Here is a 19,205-nt window from a genome sequence, read left to right on the forward strand (position 1 = left end):
CCTATTCATACTTACCTCAGTAAAAATTGGGCCATTTTTAAAATAAATGAGTTTCCTAATAGCAGGGCTCCATCCTATGACTGTATCAGATGTCACTGGAAATTTTCAAAATAAGGTAGCAGGTACATAATGATCACAGTGACCCAAAGAAAGTCAAAACATTAGTGTTTTGTGATAATAAAAATTAGAAAATCTTATGTTTATTTACATTCTATATTTCCTAATAAACCAAATTAGGAAGTCAAACTAAAATAAGTTAATGTGTTCCCTTTAGCTGCATCTCGAAGAGTACAAACAAGTATAAAAATTTGAAATTTGGTGCCTTTACAGTAACTTCATTCAACCTGCCCTTCTAAGTGGGCAGTGCATGAAAGCATTTGCCCATGAGTAATATCTTAGTAAATGGTCGTGATTTGATGTGACACATTTTCCCCCCAATTTGCATACCTGATAATAGGCTTCCCAAATATCACCTTCAGATTCAGTGGCAAAAAAGGAACTCATCTGAAAGAAACACTGGATGTAATGTTGGTGATGGGACAATCCCGGGCCTGTGTCCGAATGTGAGACAAAGAATTCAGACCATTAAAAGCTATATGGTCTATTGCCATGCTAATGTTTAGTTCTTTGTTTAGTGCAGACTTTTAAACATGTTTCCATGACTCATTAAATCCTCTGAAATAAAAGTTCTCACAATTCCAGTACAGTGGAGCAGTTATTTTTGGACTTAATTACAAACAGGCTAGATAATGAGCTACCTAACTTGTCCCCTTTTCTGAAGAAGGAAAATGGTTCGTGACCTCTCCTTTCTCTAAACAGTATCAAAATCCACTGTATTTGATAGATAAGGAGTGGAAAGTCCATTAAAAAATGAAAGGGGTGCATAAGCAAATGCCTGTTGGGCAACTAATATTTTAAATAACAAGAATATGTATTTTGTGAACTTGTTAAGTATTCAGCTTAAGAGAGTATGGTAACCATAGCAACCCCTTATCACCTGTTTGAGATGCTGTAACATCTCCACGAAATGTGCATCAAATGCCCTGCTAATATTTGTAAAATGCTGATAATATTAGCTCTTGGAAATGGCCACACTGAAAAGCAAATGCATAAAAATGCTTGAGACTCAAGATCACCTGTCTACTGTCTGATTTCTCCTTGCCCTACTACTTTCTTTTTATATATCAGTTTGATTTAGCAAAAGCAAAAGATTAATGGGTTCAAGAAGTCACTGGAGGGAGCAGGGTGGTGGACACACATCACTGCTCACCTACAGCATGTCCATAATAACCACCCTCAGTTAAGTGTGCTGAAAGTTTTAGTGGTTTGTGGTGGCCAAACAAAGCCCACGTAAAGGGAAAAGTTTCACAAAAGGATTGAGCATGAGAACTCACAGGAAGACACCTAAAATAAAGTAAGTACAGATCCCCTCCTTGCAGCAGTTATCAATCTAAAAAGACTGTGAGTTGTGCCGTTTACTTTATTTGCAGGATTTCAAATTTCATAATGCTGTTACAATAACGATTTTTCTGACTGTGGAAACAGCTTCTCTTGTTTTAGATGTTGCATTTCAGATGGTCTCCCTTCTTTTTCAGCTTTGAATATGTAAGTGGCCAGAGCTGTACCCTTCTAAGGTCTAATCTAAGGATATGGGAGGTGAAATTTTCTGTGGAGTTATTTCTGTGCCCCACAGCCTTCAGGGCTCAGGATGCTGGGATGGCCTGGAGAGGTCCTCTGCTTAAGTTTTATCACCGTTTTCCAAAGGGCTCTGTGCTTTGTTCTTTTTTGTGGTGTACTATCTTTTTCCACACAATGAAATACTTAGAGAAGCAGGTAGTCCCAGTGAATTACGAGTTCCTGTGATAAAAGAAACATGGAAATTGTGTTTAAATCATGAGTCTTTCATTTTTGAATCCTTAGTATGATTCTCTTTTTCTCTCTCACTTCAGTGTGAAGTGCAGTACACTGTCTACATGTGCTTCCACTCCGAAGAGACATGCAGAAGGAGGAAAGCAAAATCAGTTGTTGCCAAGTGATTTGGTAATTGAGCAACATGACTGTACAACTCAGCTTAACTCCTCTGTACGTGCTGAGGGGTCTTCCTGTCTCATTTTGCTCTGCAGCATCATTTAGTATCAAGTTATTAGTTGTTAATTTTAGGTGACAGATGGTAAACTGAGAGCACCAAAAGCTTGGATTGCTGAAGATGACAGGGTATTCAGGACATCACTGTGCATTCCCATTGACATCAAGGACTTTCTTTATGCTCAAGAGATGTAGAAAAGGCTTTATGAAATGCATGTTAGGACCTTTGCATATCATTGCAGTTTCATAGTGAATTACAGCAAAATTACAGCTAAGGGAGATGTCTGAACAAGAAGGAGAGAGAATATGAGCATATGTGACAGTGTGGCCCTAGGGATCAAAATCTGCATGAAATAGTTTAGAAGGCATGCATTAACCTTCATCATTGGGCTGATGTGCAGTGGCAGCTACTTCTGTGCTTTCTTTTACCCTGCTGTTGGTGTAAAATAATGATATTGGAGAATGTGTTGCAGGCAGGGGTTATAATGGTTGAGTCTCCCTGCAAATAAGTATGTATATTTAAGAAGTAAGACTCTGGACAATATCTGCCTATTTCAATATTGAAGTGATAAATACAAACTAATAATAACCTGTGAAAATAAGAGATGCAAAAATTAATGCCTAAGCATTTTATTTCTCTGCTGGGCTTCACTTTCCATGAGTCTTACCTGAATTGGATTTTCTGGGTTACTTCAGATTTTTTGAGTATCTTTATGAAAATGTTTATCACCAACTATGAAAACATCGTTTTCATGGGCCACTCTGTTTTTTTTTTTTAATTTTAGCTTTTTTTTTTTTATATGGGCAACTTATAGAATGAGAATCAAAGGTTCAGATTATGAAAGTGGTTTTCTTGGAACCTGGAGAAGCACATTATCTTTGCAGTCATTGTCGTTTATTGCCAGTGTCATTTAACAAAAAGGAAGGACTGAATAGGTGACACCTCTGGAAATGTGAACTAAAGAAAGTAAAAATTATTTTGGAGACAGGTAAACCTACACTGTATATTCCTGTAAGTAAAAGGAACAAGGTACAGGGACTCATAAAAGTGCCATCTGAAAATGGTTTAAAAGTTAAAAAAGGGTTCCTCGACACAGATAGAAGCGTGAGACCCAACCAGACCAGTCCTCCCAGGGCAGCCCCCGTGAGCCTATTTATAAACACACCAGTTTGAAACCCTCCTTAGCTGGTTTTAAGCAATGCTCCTGATGAGAAAAAACATTAATGTGATAAGCAAAGACTTTCTGAAACTGTCTCCAACCTAACTTCTGTGACTAATGCTTCGTGATATCTGCCCACATCCTTGAATTGCTTCATTTAAAATCCTCTCATAAGAAGGTTCTTTTGATTTTCTTCTAAATTCTTTGCCTGTTTTTCTCATTTGAAATTAGAGGAATGTGATGGCTTTGGTGTTAACCTTCCCACATAAATATATTACATGGTCGGTACCAAGGGTTTCTCTGAAGCAGTGGGAAGGTGTAGTAATCTGATATTTCATAGGTAACCTGACCTTGATGGTAACCCCAGTGAACTTCAGAAGCTTGTGAATAGAATCATGAGTCACATATGTTAGCAAATTCTCAGTTGTATAAAGCGGTTTTCCTGGCCAGAGTTTAAGGATTTGGGATTTGGGTTAAGGTTTTTGCTGTCATTCCCCAGCCCACCCCCTACAACCTCATCTCACCACCAACACTGCAATCCACTGGTATCCTGAGTGGGGAAATACTTTGTTCAGTTGTAGGGAAGAGCACCTTAAGACTCAGTTCTTTTTTCCTTGAGAAAGTCCGAGCATATGCCTTAGATTTTTCTTAAAGAATTTGGACATATTTCTCTACACATTCATGGATGTCTACATGCACACACATCCACAGACACACACACATTTCTAGAAGTAATATCAGTAGTCTGATTGTTGTGTTGTCTGGTTAATACACACTTTTGCATTCTAAATACTTAGATTTAGTCCAGAAACTTGTAGTTACATCTGCAAAGATTAGTCTTATTGTGTCTTTCATTCCTGCTTATAGCAGAGACTCTGCTGCCCTGATTACAGCAACATTCAATGTTTTAGCATTTATAGATTTATTCTCTCTTATTATCCTCAGCAGTATAAAGACAGCTTGAATACCCAGTCTGAGAATTCCAGTGAAGGAGATGAAACCCCTTGCACCCTGGGCACAAGCAGTTTTCAGGCTGCAGTTCATATTTCCAATGTTTAAGATACGATTCCAAATCCCATCGCTTCACAAGTTTTCCATGTGACCCCCTTGCTGCATAGCTGAGAGGTAACTTTAGTACCCCCCATTCCAAGAAGCTGCTGTTTCACAGAAGCCCTTTTCCCATGGGGCAGGGGCTGGCATGGGTAGCCAGGACACTGGGACAAAGAGAAAAGTGAGAATTCTCTACAAAAATGTTTTTGGGAATTTCACCTGCAAATAATAATCTTCTTATTCAATTGAGTTTCATATGATAGTGCAGACTGCTGGCAAAGTTTCATGATTAGAAAAATGACATAACAATACTTTAGTCTGACTTGAGCTTTTAGACAACTTTGGCTCCATTGATCTTAGCTGAAATACTGATTTGAGATCAGCAAAATATTGGTTGGTTGTCCCTTCAGTGACAAAATCCTGGGATTTTTAAAGAGATACCTGAGCTAATTTTTTTACCTCTGTATTACCAAAACTGTGTAGTGTCACTCCAGGGAAATACAACAGAACATTGAAATATCAAATGTTTTCTGAGAACAAGAAATATGAGGAATTAAAATTTGTGCAGAAATATCCCAGTTTTTCCTGTTAATGCCTTGTCCCAGGTGAGATTTTGACAAGGTGTTAAAAGACCAGCATTTCTTCTTTTTTTGGAAAGTTTTGTAACACAGAGTCAATCTCTCTATAATTCTTCCTGGACATGGCATGGTCTCAACAGTGCTTTGAGTTTCCCACTTCTGACACACTTGTACATGGCATATGATATGTCTAACCTGTTGCATGCAGGTTCTGTTTTAGAGCAGAGTGGCTTAATTGTGAGTGTTACATGATTTTTTTTTCTAAACCTGTGGTTTAGGGGCTTTTATTTCTAAAGGAAGGACTTGCTTGCATGGTTTGATGATCTCAGCTAACTCACAGATAATGGGGATTCGAGTAGATGCCTGCTTGCTTCAAATGACAATTTATCAGTTTAGGCTTTAACTTGTTTTAAAGAAATTGTGGCCAGATGACTCTCCCTTGAACCTGTGTTTGGATATATCTCCTGGAATAGGAGAAAAGTATTGATTTTGGCAGATACTGTTCAATGTTTGACTGATGAAGGAACATTTGTTATAACTTCTGCTGTTTGCCCAAATCTTTATTTGCTTATCTTTAATCATTTCATGACTGACTTTTGCAACTGGTCACTAAATAAGCAGTTGGCACAAAATGCAATGGAATAAAGTTACTCTCTTTTTTTCTATACTAATAGAGGTCAGAGATACATAAGGCAATTCCTGACTTCTTACTTTAAAATTCTTTTTTTCATGGAGGCTTCTAAGGACTGGAATATTAAAAAAAATGTAGTAATTTAACTATTATCTACTACTTCTAAGAGTAATGAAGTATAATTATCACTGAAGTAACAACTAATTGTAAAATCCTAGGAAATCAAATGGAAAAATAGTGGTAAACTAATTATGATTTCCATTTAATTCAGCATTTATATATACTAGAGAACAGATGTTTTAGAAATTCTGAACCCTTGTAGCATCCTTCTTTGTTAGTCTTTTTAGCTTACTATACTTCCATAGAATTTTAGAATAGACTATCAGAGTCTTCTGATCACTAATTTATTACACATGACTGTGCACCAGCTTGTTCAGCCTAGCAGATCAAGTATCTGCCTCATAGCAGATGTAGTAAAATGAAATCCAGCAGATATTATTCTTTTGATTAAAAAGCCTTAATCAAAAAGTCTAGTCAGTGTAGTCCTAAGGCAAGTGCAGATGGATAATTGTTTAACCACCTTTTTGTCTGTTTGAGCTGAGGATTACATAGTTTGCATAAGTTATGGAGAAAGAAGCTGTCCTGAAGATATCTTCCCTTCTCTCTTGCCTGTGACTGGTGCAGTCCCAAGTGAGATCAGAGCACCTTGAGTGATTCTGTAAAGGGTGAATGGTCTTCTAAGGGTGGTTCCACCAAGAAGACTGAAGGATGCCCTGATCTTCCTCACATCTGCCTGTTTTACTGATACCCTTCCAAAAGGGTGAGTCTTGAAAGGCAATGAATTCCCCAAAAATCCACCTTAAGGACACCTTTGTGCACTGTGGCTTTCAGTGTGCATGTGTACGTGCAAGGATGTCTGACACTGCTTGTCCCAGTTTTAAAATTCTGTCAGAAAATGTGTGTGCATTTAGATGCCATGATTCAGACATTCTGCCAGTTCAGTCAGTTTGTCTTCACTGCATTCACTGCAGCAATTTTTATAAAAGCAGCTAAGTACTGCTTGGTGAGATCCAAGCCCTGAACAGTCTTACATTCACAAGTGTTAACTATATCATTTGAAATCATTGCATGATAATATTCACATCTTGAGAACAGTTCTTCATATTTGGGGTATTTCAGCATTTTTCCTCCTTTTTATATACAGTCTTCTCATAAATTTTTCTTCATCTTACAATCTCGTATTTTGTGCCAGTTCTTCTAGAGGTTATTTTAAATGCCAGTGTTGTCTTGAGTTAAGTATTCTAGTGTTATATGGGGTTATTAAGAAGTATTTTGTATTCTGGACATCCTGCTCTTCCTGCAGGTGCCAATTTAAAACTACCAAGGGAAGGACTGTAAAAACAATTAGAAATTAATTTCAATGCCAATAGTTTGGGTGTGAATACTACATTTTCTCTCTCAAAGTGCAGCAGTCTAGCTGCTTGTCTTATTTTGAAAAACATGTTTTTATTAGTGGTCTATATTGCAGATTAAAGGCAATATATTTGTGATTTGTGAAACTTTATACCTGAAGATGCTCGTTTTCAAACTAGGTTGTTTCTTTTTAACCTGTATGCTGGGTCATATATTTCTCTGCTGCAATTCTTTCACTCCTACCTATAATCAGATCCTGGGGTCTGGTCTGTCTTTGTTTGGTGCAGCTCAGTAAAAGAAATGGAGTGGTTCTCTGTCTTTAGCGTATATTAAATTCTCTGGGCCCAGGAGGATTTCCATGGCAGCTGGAATTCAGCTAATGAGAGAAAGTAATTTTTGCCACTTCCTGTTCTGTGCTCCCCCTGCAGCTGATGCAGATTTATCTTGGTCTGGACTACGTAAACTGTATTACACCAAAAAAACTCCAGCAACTGAGTGAGTCCACATTAGGCTGTTTTGCATTTGATCCCAGTTCAAAATAATTCCTGTGTTTGGTAATTTATTAGAAACAATGACAGTAGATAAGGAAGGTTTAGTTAAAAAATCAGTGAGCAAAATTTTCAGATTCTGAAACAGTGATAAATTTTTGGTATCAAGATTTTTGTCTTTGCCTTGTTACAACTTAAAACCTTCAAAACTGCACACTGTATTGATAAGAACTGAACTAAGCCTCTTCCCACTAAATTTAGATGAACATTTTAAGAAATAGTTGATGTGCTGACAAAGAGTACTCAACACCTAATTTACTATGTCTTTGTAAAAAATGTGTAATATTTTTACATAATGTACAATTTGTAACTGGTATTACAGTGGTGAGGTTTTCTGCACATTTATAGGAACTCTCAAAGCTTTTTGACTACATAGACTGGCTCACTGCACATTCTAACATTATATCTTTGTCTTAAGTAGCAAAAGGAGGCAGGATTTTTAGTTAGAACTCAAGAGCCTGAGTTTTCACAAGTGCCTGCTGACTACTTTTACTAAATCAAGAGCAGAACAGCACGAACCATGCTGAAGATCTTCCTGATCAATGCTGCCAATAATGGAAGCCCAGCTAAAGTTATCCTGCCTTGATTTTACTTTAGTGAAGGGGGCAACAAAATGCTTGAGACATGAGGCTGGATGGAGGGCTTGTGTGTCTGCCCTTTGTGTCTGGGAGTGCTTGGTGTGTGATAAGGACTGGGACAGGCATCCACAGTGAGCAGCAAGGTCAGAGCTACTTTGGTATTTGTGTGTCACTCATAACTCCAAGGGGTTTGATAAGAGGGATATGTGACCATAACTGCTGATAACCAGTGTTCACATAATGTAAAACTGCCAATGGCTTGGTGTGCATGTAGCCATTTTACTTTTAACTTGGATTAATCAATAAGAATCCTTTAAAACTATTGCGGTCTCTACCATGACTTTGGTCTGGCTTATACAGGTCTTTGCTCCAGTGATGTCTGAACTTACACCTGGCATCAGCTCCTCTGGCTGCTCTTACCTCCACTGGTTCCACTGAACAGACTGTAAAGGTTTCCTGTCAGGGATAGAATCTCCTTTTACTTCCCAAACACCACAGGGCTTTCTCATGCACACACATACACTTGGGTTATAGATAGGAAATCTGATTTTCTGAGGAAGGTGTAAAAACCAGCACCTGTCTTCTTGCATCCCAGACAGCAATTCCTTTTCCTCATATCCAGCTGTTTATCTGTGTCTTTGGATGCTGCTACCCTCAAACCACCTCAGATACCGATCCTCTCTTTTCTTCTTGTGTCACTCAGAGTACTCTAGGAAGTGAAGTGCAGGACCCAGTTTTCTGAATCCACTGTGTGTAATAATACCACTGCACCCCCTGCAGCTGGTGCAGACTCATCTTGGTCTGGACTACAAAAACTGTACTACACCAAAAAACTCCAGCAAATGAGTGGGGGTTAATCACAAAGTACATTCCTCAAAGGTGGAAAGTGAATGGCATAAATAGAATAGGAGCTCTGTGACTCTGGATTTTAAAAAAATAGTCCACACCCCACCCTGAACATAGGTCATCAATTTTAATGGTTTCAATTTTTTGCTGATACTGGAAATGAGTTTTCGTCCTATACAATCCACTCATTTTTGATGCCGCATTCTGCTGGGTTTTCAGTAAAATGCAGTACCCACCCAGTTCTGTAAATTGTGCATGTTATATGAGAAAAGGTGTCTGCATTTACAGAGAAATTACACAATTGTTTTATCTTTATAACGTTTGAGTTCTTACAGAAACTTTTGCTCTGTTCCCATGTTAAACTCTGAAGCTGTCCTAATAACCCCCTTCTTAAAACCCTGAAATCAAATATAGGGGTTTTGTGTAAATCCTTTATAATCCTTACTAATTTTGTAAGTTTTGAACTTTTTACTACATCCTCTTCACCGGGGTAGTTTACCCCTAATATTCTAATTATTTTGAAAAAGTAAATTTATATTTCCTTTGAATGCATCCTGGAGAGGATTCTCCTAGATTTAAAGTAGTAAAAGGTCTTCACATACCACATACTCATTTTAAGTGACACGTGTCCCCGAGCTATGCTTGGGGAACAGAGGACAAGCATTCCTGCTAAGTGCTTTTAATGCACCTCACTCTGCATTGCAGCTGCTTCAAGCTGCTGTGCAAGTGTGCAGTGCTAGACCATCACTGGGGCATCACTCGCTTGTCTCCACATTGGCTAGAGAAAGTGGTTTGTCTTACCCCTGTACAGCTGTTATACTGATCCCCGGAGATGGCTGGTGTTGTACATTAAAACATAAAATTGGATCCTTCCTTCTGAGGACACAGGCCAGGCAAGAATAAAGTTGGACCTGGATAAATTCCAGTAGTGGTTTCAGTCAAGTTTTCTCTCAAACCATGCCGTGGATGACCTAGACAGTGCCAATGTTATGCAAGCTCCTTTATTTCTTTCAGTTGCAAGAAAAATCATTATTGCCTTTAAATGGAAAAACAAATAAGTACATATTTCAGATCTTTTCTTTCTTTTCCTGTGACATACCCACTGCTGGAGCTTATCATAAATTAAAAGGAAATCTATTTTTGGAAGCTTTTAATTAAAGTCCTGCAAATATATCATTGTAACTTTTTTTTTTTTTTCTGTAACTCAATTCAATAAGATTACTTGAACTGCTAAGGGTTTTTATGGTTAGTGGCTAATTTTTTCATTGGTAGATAAAGCCTACCATGAAGCAAATTCATGATATTGGGACTTTACTTCAGGCATCAGATTTGCCTGATTGTTCCCTAAGATCAAAAGACAGATTTCCATTAAGAACAGAACAGAATAACTAACAGGCTTCTGAGCTGATAGTAAGTTAGAAAAGTCAGAAGCCTTCTCCACTTTGGAGAAGATTGGCTGGTGTCAGTTTGCAGGCTTGCACTTCTCTGGTTTTTTTTTGTTTGTGGGGGTTTTTTGTTGGGTTGGTTGGTTTGTTGTTGTTGTTGTTTGTTTGGGGGTTTTTTTTTGGTTTTTGGGTTGGTTTTTTTTTAACTCCAGAAATTTAGAACTAACCCAAACAATTCTATAATTCTATGAAAAGTGTAACTCAAACAGCAATGGCACTTCAGAGTTGAGATTTTTGATTTTGTCTTTTCTTTGTTGATTTTAATGAAAGCCACCGAGGGGCAGCAGATAGCAGCTGATCTCGTTAAAAAACTAAACAAAGCAAAACACTTTTTTTTTTCTTTGAAGTTGCATTTCGAGTCCAGTGTTATCTTGCATGAAAAACCTCAGCTTCAGGAATGAGGAAACGACCCTCCCTAAAGAAGGGAAAGCAGACTGAAGATAGGGATGATTAAACGTTTGCCACTAAAATAAATAAAACTTTGCAACAAAACATTTCCATAGCCTACGGACCCACACATGTATTTTCGTTCCTTCCAACAGAAAGGCACTTGCCCTTAATGTAAATGGCAAACGGAATTTTGCTTCCTGCTCTTGTCATGATGTAATTTTCCCTTTAATCTGACATGAGGAAATCGGTGCTTCTGGAGACGGGATATCGCCACTTTACGGGGCGGCTGTCGAGCGTTCCTGCATCACTCTGATGCTGCAGTAATTTCAGCTGGGCATTTACATATCCTTGCCTGGGAGTCGGCTAAGCTTCGAGCAGACCCGGAGCAGTTACATGAGAATGGGAATAATCTCTTACACCGCAAATTGACTTCCCTCTTTGTAGCCCTAGACACTGTTTCCAGCTGCTTTCAGTCTTTTAAATCCTTGAAAGCTTTCCTAATCCGCGTGTAGGCAGCAGCCTTTATGTGCTCTGCCGCCCTCCCCTTCCCCGTGATTGGCGAGGCCATTCCACAGCCAACTGCTCCATCCCTGGGCTGGGTTTGAAATCAGAGCCGGCCGGACAGTTGCCTCCCTGCCGCCGACTTTTCATAGGCTGGGCAAAGAAGGTTGGGAAACTTGACATTGTCTTAGGGCTCTCCCCTAGCCAAGAATAAAAAGAGGGGGGGGAAATAATAGACAGGAAAGAGGAGGGAGGGAAACTTGCTTACGGTGGGAAACTTGATGGATTTGTGCCCTGCCGACAGCAGCGCGGAGTGAGCAGCCCTGGCCGGCTGGATGGATGATGGGAATCTCACCATGAGGCAGGTAAGGAGCCTCTGCCCGCCGGCTCCGGCCACCACCGCTCCCAACCCCTGCCGAAATCCGCTGCTTTCCCCCCCTCTTTATTTTCTTCTTATAATTGTAAGTTTCCGGGTGGGAAAAAAAAAAAATTCTTTCCCCCCCCACCTCCCTGGGGGAGGCATCCCTGCCTCTCCGATTCCCCCGGTAGGCAGGGAAGGGATGCCAGGCAAGTCATGGTGCGTTTTGGACTCGCGGGGAGCATGGAAGCGGTTTGCGAGCTATGTAAATCAATTCCAGTTTGCCATGGTCTAAGGGCATTGTGTAGGCTGTCTCGCAGCCCTGTTTGTGACATGCGAAAGAACTTGCTGTGTTATAAGCCTAAATATGCCAATAATTCAGCCCAAGGATAATTTATTAAACAGCTCTGCGTGAGTTCCTTGCCTGCCAATGCTTTAATCTTCTGATTGTTTTAAAACGTAGTAGTTTCAAGCTGTCTTGCAGCTTCACAAAAGTACTTTGAGATGGGTTTTCTAGGGATTTTTTTCTAAGATTATTCAAATTAGGTTTTTTTTAAAGACTTCTATTCACCTGAGGAGACAAAAGGAGCTTTTCTTTTCATTCTCACAGTTATAAAGCACAGTGGCAAAATGTTTTTGATTCTTGTTTTTCATAGTTTTACAGCAACAATGTACACTTACAAGAGCCTTGTGGGAGGAAGAACAACTGGCTGTATCATTCAAAGATCTGTCCCAGTTAAAAAAGCCAGACCACTTCATAAACTTGCTCATAATATGTTATTTTTTGGGTAGGCAATAAATAAATAAGAGGTAATAGAAGTTATCTAGGTTTTTCTGTGTGGGTGTCATTCATTCAGTTCTCAGGGGGACTTTTATAGTACATGTCCAGGAAATGCATGTGTGAGGATTTTGCACCTGTAGTGCAAATGGAACATTTGTTTTACACTCGCTTTCTGAAACCATGGTGGGAAATCCCAGCTTCCTTGCCAGTTTTCTCTAAGTTACAGGAGGTGAGGAAGGGTGAAGAAAAATGCAGGTGATAGAAGAAGAAAGGTATTTCTTGCTCCCACTAGCAAAATCACCACTCTTTAAAGAGAGAGAAATTCTTGTCCTTGCAAAGCACAATGAAGGACATTTTATATACCCAAGCCAGTCAGCTGGATGTACGCAGTCATCAAAAATCATTATCGCCACAAGAGGGTACTTTGGCACAGGGGGTTACCAACGAGGAGTGCAAAAGAAGCAGAAACGTTACAGGACGGCAATAATAAAGTGTAAAATGCTCTGTGAAACGTGAACGTCACTCTCCTGAAATATTTCCACCTAAAGAATAGGCTTCAGGGTTAATGAAGATTCATAAGCGGTGGGTTAAAAGAGCGAGGCGAATGAGGCTAACAGAGAATGGGGGCGGAGGGGGGAGGCTAAGGCGCACACGTACCCTGCAGAAGAGGAGGAGGGATGGGAGACATTCCATGCCGAGGAAGGAGCAGGCACAGGCGGGCCGGTTCTTGCCGGGCCCGGCCCGTCCGGGGCTGCGCGCTCCCGCCGCGCTCCTCGGGGGCGCGCCCGCCGGGCAGGGTCTGTTCCACACCTGCCCCAGCGCCGCCCCTCTCTCCGTGCCAGAGGAACACTTTGGGACTATTCCTCTGCCTTCCCTTGGCTTGCTGTGCACAAATAGTTTCAGTTTGTGTGGGCACTGCTGGGGCCAGGGACACAGCCCAGGGAGATGGAGGTCAGGGTGGTGCTGAGCTGCTGCGTGCATCAGCCCCTGTCAGCAGAACTCCTGTTTCAGTGGGAAATGAAGGTTGTGATGGGCCGTGAAGTAACCATATAAAACGTTTAGGAAATCCAGTACAGCTGACACTTAGAAGCAGGCAAGCCATGTGAAGCTGGAGCCCTCATCGCTGCTTCTAGTTGGAAATTGTTAAAAGTTGGAAAGTTATATGCAGAGGGTGACTTTTCCATGGCCCTCCTATTCAGAGCAACAGAGAGCTCGTTTTTACCTTCTCTTCCACCTTATAATCATCTCTCCCTACCTGTCCTGTTGCTTTCTCTGCCCTTCCTTGGTGATCCTTTCCTCATCCTTACACCAGCTGGGAGGGAGTGGGTTAACTCCTTCCTCTTCACAGGCTTTGGGAGTGAGTGCTCCCACTTTGAGAGGCTCTTGGTAGAAGCTATAGCTCAATTTGGTGTTGCAGAGTTAACTATCAAGGACATAGGCATATGGCAGTGTACTGCAGGTGTTGGAATGAAACCATGTACTATGCTGATGACTGATCTGACCCAAGGGCAACCCACAGCTACTGAACAATAGCACATAGAAAGAAAAATGCACTAATTTCCCCAATAGAAGTGAAGGAATTACTGTAGAAATGTAATATGCAGCCTGTTGATAAGATTCAACCTACTTTACTACTGTGCCAGTCAAATAGTCTCCAGCAGGTCAAAGGGGTTGGTGTAAATACTGAGCTGAGACTTGTAAATGAGAGAGTATAAAGAAGCAGCAATTTGTAGCTGATCATTGAAAATCTCAGCAAGAGCTGTCTTCTTGCTGTCTCATAGAATAAACCTACCTTATTTGTTGGACAAATAAGGTCCAACAACAAAAGAAGGAACATTTCTATCCCATCTGGGAAATTATGCTGATCACAATGTACCAGTAAAAGTTTAATCACAGGAAATATGAAATATACCCTTTTGTGTGTGCTGTAAGACTAATGTTAGGAAGCAGAAGTGCAATTTTAAGGGTATCTTACATAGTTGCAAAAAAATATAAATGTAACTTTTTTTCTTTTTTTTTTGTTTTTTTTTTTTGCTTTGCGGAGTACTGAGTTCAGTTTGTTATTTATAAAGTAAGGAAATGTGCAGGTGATGGAAATTCCTAAAGAGGTGCTTAGCCTTCATGAAGGTGGAGTTTTTGTGAGGGTGGACACAGTTTTGAGGCTGGATTCCCTGAGTTTGCCGCAGAACTGGAGAGGGCACTGTGGGCTCTGTTTTGTTTCCTAAGCCTACTTCACAGAAAATCAAATGTTTGATGAATTTTAATACTTCATTTTCATTCCCTTTCAACCACAATATATCCCTGAAGTGCAGCTCAAAGGAGTGTCATTGACAAAAAATGCAGCTCCTTATTTTGGCCTCTTCCCGTTGAAGTACCATTGACTTTGATTGAGGCAGTCTTGAGCCTTGAGCCCTTTGTCACATAAAGAGGTTCAACTAAACAACTCTTAACTGACAGGCCACCTAAAAATGAAAAACTATGTTTCTAAGATACATAAAACCATTACAATTACTTATCGTGTCTGCAGTCATATGGCTTTTAGTGTGCATATAATTCACCAAGTGAACAAAGGCTGTATACAATTTCGGTGCAAAACATATGCAAAATTCAAAATCACCCCCTTTCCTTTCAGCTGTTTAAGTTTTTAGCATGTGTTTCTTATTTCCTATTTTCTTTTGCATACCTTTTAAAATTCCTAATGTGTTCTTCTGTAGAAAAGTTGTATTTTTATCCTGAAGTTCTGTAATCCTTTGCCTTATCTTATAGAGTTTATCCTGGGATGTTTTGTTGTTTGTTTGGCCTGTAAGGGAAGAAAGAGCATCTTAAAGAATGCTGTCCCTTTTTTGTGTGTACCATGCAGAATAAAGAAAACAGGTGTACAGAGTCTGCAGGCTGGGAGTGTATCAGTTAATTAGTGACTGGACTTTGCTGGGTAGGAAGCCTGGTGAGGATTTTTTTGTGTGTGTATATGTGTGTTGTCTGCTCCCTTTGATCACTTGTGTGGTAAATAGACATGCAGGGTAGCTATAGCAACATGTGCTGTAGGTTGGTGGGAACAGAGGGGATGGGTTCCCCTGACAAAGGGTAGTTTGTTAGAGTGGTTGGTTCTGATTAGAAAAAGGTGGCACCAATCAGGGCATTTAAAAACATCAGCTTTGAAAAAGCAAATGAATGTTATCAGTTTCAAAGTAATGCTTGTTTCTGTAGCTCTGCAAGAGTAGATTGTGTGGAAGATTGGTGAGGAAGGGGGAGGGATAATAAAAAGCAGAGCATAACCCATTTACACTTTTGAATGTAAAAATATTCATGCTGGATGTGCTTTTTCCTGTGGTGCTGCACTGTCTATGCAGTTTGCAAAAGAAGCCAAATTTGCAGGAGCCAAATTCCCATAGATGATGATACAAATAGTTGTGTTTTTAAAATATGGCTTCAGGAGGCACTGATGATAATGTAATGTTAAGTAGTGCATCTGCTCCATTACCTTTCGCTGATTTGTAGGAGTTTTGTGTGCAATTTGCGATCCCAAGACCCTGTTCCTATTTCAGCAGCCTACCTGTAGAGGTCAGACTTGAAGCTCTCAAAATCTTCCTATGATAGAATTTCGACCTAAAGTTGCAAATATACATATCCATAACCACTTTCCTCATTAACTTTATGTGGAATACTTTTAAAATAATGTTGGTTTTTCAGTGTCAGGTTATTAAGTAACACCACGTTCTGCATTGATGGAAGCCTGAAATACATCAAAATTCAGCTTCATTTCACATCTTGAACAGAGCCCAACCTAAAGCTTTTATTAGTGCCTGAATTATTTAGATGTGTATCTCTGTCTCCATGATCCCCACCAGGCCTCCCACCTTTTACGAGGTCTGTCTCCAGCTCCCTCCCTCCGGCCTGCCCAGCCCTCTGCTGTGCTGGCTGCCGCCTTCCCACCGCTGCCTGGTCTCAGGGCTTCCCCCCTGGAAGGGACAGGGAAGCAGGCAGTGCCACAGAGGGGCTCAGCAGCTTCTGAGCACTGCAAAAAGTTGTCAGACCTCAGAGTCCCTCCACAGAGTAGCACGAGAGGTAAGGGGTCTGCTGGAGCCTGGGCTCAAGGAAAATGAAATGCTGGGAACAAGGAGCTCACGGTGGTGAATGCTCAGGGAATCTGCTGAGGCTCAGAAAGTGCTTCAGCATTTGGAGAAACAGTTTAATTTGTCTGTGGGTGAAGAATGAGTGGAGGGAAAGGAGCAGACAAGTATTCACACCGTTGTATTAATTGCTTTTTGGATGTGTGCTGGCGTTTTGTTTGAAGTGAATTTCAGACTTCATAGGGTATTTCATTCTTTAGCCTGTTTTTGGTTCAAAGTCTTTATTACAGTCGTGCAGCTTAGAGCTTGTAATGCTTTAGCAAGCTGTAAGGAATTACTGCATATCCCTGAGATCCCTGGCTTGCCGTGCAGAATACAGCCTGTCTGAAAGTTGGGAAAAGTGCTAAAGGGTGGGAAGCTGATTTTGATCTCTTTTCTAAACAGTAAAAATAGTTCTTAATTCTTTAAAATTCTTTCCCATTTGCTGTCATGTCATGTTTTTTTATCATTAGTATTTATATCTTCCCGGGGGATGTGGGAGGAGAAAAAAAGCTGGAAAGGAAGCAATGTTTGTTTGGCCCGAAAAGTTTTATCAACTTTGTTGATTGAATAAGTGTTGAGATAACTGGGTGCAAGAACAATTTTAAGATAATAAAACAAATAAAAGAAATTCCAGGCTTTTATTCCTGTAAAAGGAATGAAAGGACAGTAAATGAGAAGATCCATGGGGCTGATAGGATTTTTTTTATTGTAGTGTGATAGATTTTAAGGAAAATATTTATGGAGGAACATTTTATGCCTCCATAGCTGGTGACAGGTTACGACAGTTGCTGCACATTTTGGGTCAGGAAGGCAAACATATTTCTCATGCCTTTGGTGGCAGCAACATCTTCCCATCACTCTTCTCCCAGGCTGTCCTGTGCTCCCTGTACACCTGTGGGGCTCAGTGTCTGAGCAGGTGCCCAGGACTGATGGCATTGATTCCTCTCTTTGGGTCTGCAGGTATTTAATTACTGAACAACTGCAGCAGGAGCTTAGAGAGATCCCCTCCCCAGACACACACACCAGAGTGGTAGGGCAGACTCATTTGTGCTTCTGGCAAGCTGATGCACTTTGCAGAATCAGGTAAAGCACAGCTTGCTTAGATGAGACCCTCCCTCCCCCTCCACACCATCTCTGGGTCTCTGGGATCTCCCTTTATTTATTTTTTTTTTTACCTTTTTTTGAGGCACTAGCTGAGACTGATGATTTTTTTTTCAAAAAATACCGAGAAAGCAATATTTTATGGCAAAATTGTTCTCAAAATAATTCCATTCTTTTTTTTAGTAGTTATTCCATATGGAAACATGATCCCTTTTGGTTTTTATTTTGTTTTGATTTGGGGTTTTGTTTAGGGTAGGATTTTTGGTTTGGTTTTTGTGGTTTTCTTTTTTCTCTTTTTAATTTGGCTTGCTTTGTGTCTTAGTTTGGGGAATTCTCTTCCTGAGGGGCAATTGGAGACATGAAAAAAAAAAGGGATGAAGAAACACTTTTTCATAATTTATATTTTGAATTTGAGTTGCCACATCTAGCCACTTCATCATTAAAACAGCCAGCAACCCAGTTTTAAGGATCTTTTCATCACCAAGCAAGCTTCAAAAGTTTTGGAGGGGGTTTTGGATATATCATTGGATTGTACCTAATATTATACCCTTATTGCAAAATCTGTATGTATTTTACATGGAAGATGTACACTCTATTGACAGCTTCTCCTTTGTGGATCAACCCCAGGTCTGCCTCTGCTTTTTCCTCCTTTGGAACCAGCTCCAGCTCCCTGGGCAGTGAAATCTCAAGCCCTCAGCCTGGTCTCTCGTTCCACCTCAGCTCTGGATGCAGGGATACAGACAGACCTCTCTCTTACTACTTGTGCTTCTGTTCTTGTTGGAATTGCAAGAGGCTGTAGGCAGAAGCCTACACAACTCTGTAAATAATCTCACTGAAAAATACGCAAGTTGTAAATCTGATATGCAGAGGAACAGCAAGAATAGGGGAAGGGAAAGCTGCCCTGGGCAGCCTGGGCAAGGAAAAGGACTGTTCCTTTCAGGGCACGTGGACACAGCTCTTGGGCAGGGACATGTTGTCAAGCACAGACCAGGTTTGTCCATGCAATACTCAAGGGATGGTGTGTTCATTGCTTGTGCCTTGTACCAAATGCCATCGATACCAGCACGCATTTCCTCACTGAGAGCTCCTAGCTACATGGGCCTCATTCTGAACAACTCAGGAAGCCTAGGTTTTAACCATACAGGTCAAAATTTGCCCTATCCCACCAGCACGTATTGAAATAGGTAGATGATTAATGACTTCACTTCTAAGTGGGAAACCTCAGAATTATAGTTTGGACAGAGATTTCAAACTGGGATTTAAGCAGTTCAAAAGTGCATTGTATTGTTTTGGTCTAATTAACACAACATGGTGATAAGACATTAAAGCAGAGTGACAACGCTATACATTGATAACAGGGGACATTAATGCCTGGAGACACAGTCTACATTGTAAAAATCTGAAAAAAAAAGGGCTTATTATGTTAGATAGGTCAATGTGATTTGACCTAGTTTTGCTTTGCTGCTTGGAAATTATGTCAGTATTTGTTATGTCATCTCCTTGGATGAGCAATTTAACATCCTTTTTGCATTGCAGTGTTGTCCTAATATTTTATATATTTACTAGGTCTCTAAAAGGATCCTTCAGGCTAATTCTAGAGATCCGAGGAAAACTGATACAAGACAAAA

At 40.3% G+C, this 19,205-nt stretch overlaps 1 protein-coding gene across 5 annotated transcripts in view; it reads left to right on the forward strand.

Moving 5' to 3' along the window:
- Positions 1-19,205, forward strand: part of MID1 (midline 1) — a 325,446-nt gene that overhangs the window by 174,430 nt on the left and 131,811 nt on the right. For 3 of the 5 annotated variants that reach the window (XM_036388529.1, XM_036388492.1, XM_036388519.1), the window contains exon 1: positions 11,366-11,590. The exons of the other annotated variants lie outside the window; for them this stretch is intronic. The gene's annotated coding sequence lies outside the window, so the exon portion shown is untranslated. Of the gene's footprint in view, positions 1-11,365; positions 11,591-19,205 lie in introns of those variants that run through there. 5 annotated transcript variants of the gene reach the window in all.

Source organism: Molothrus ater, chromosome 2 (genome assembly GCF_012460135.2).
Source record: "Molothrus ater isolate BHLD 08-10-18 breed brown headed cowbird chromosome 2, BPBGC_Mater_1.1, whole genome shotgun sequence".
Taxonomy (NCBI): Eukaryota; Metazoa; Chordata; class Aves; order Passeriformes; family Icteridae; genus Molothrus; species Molothrus ater.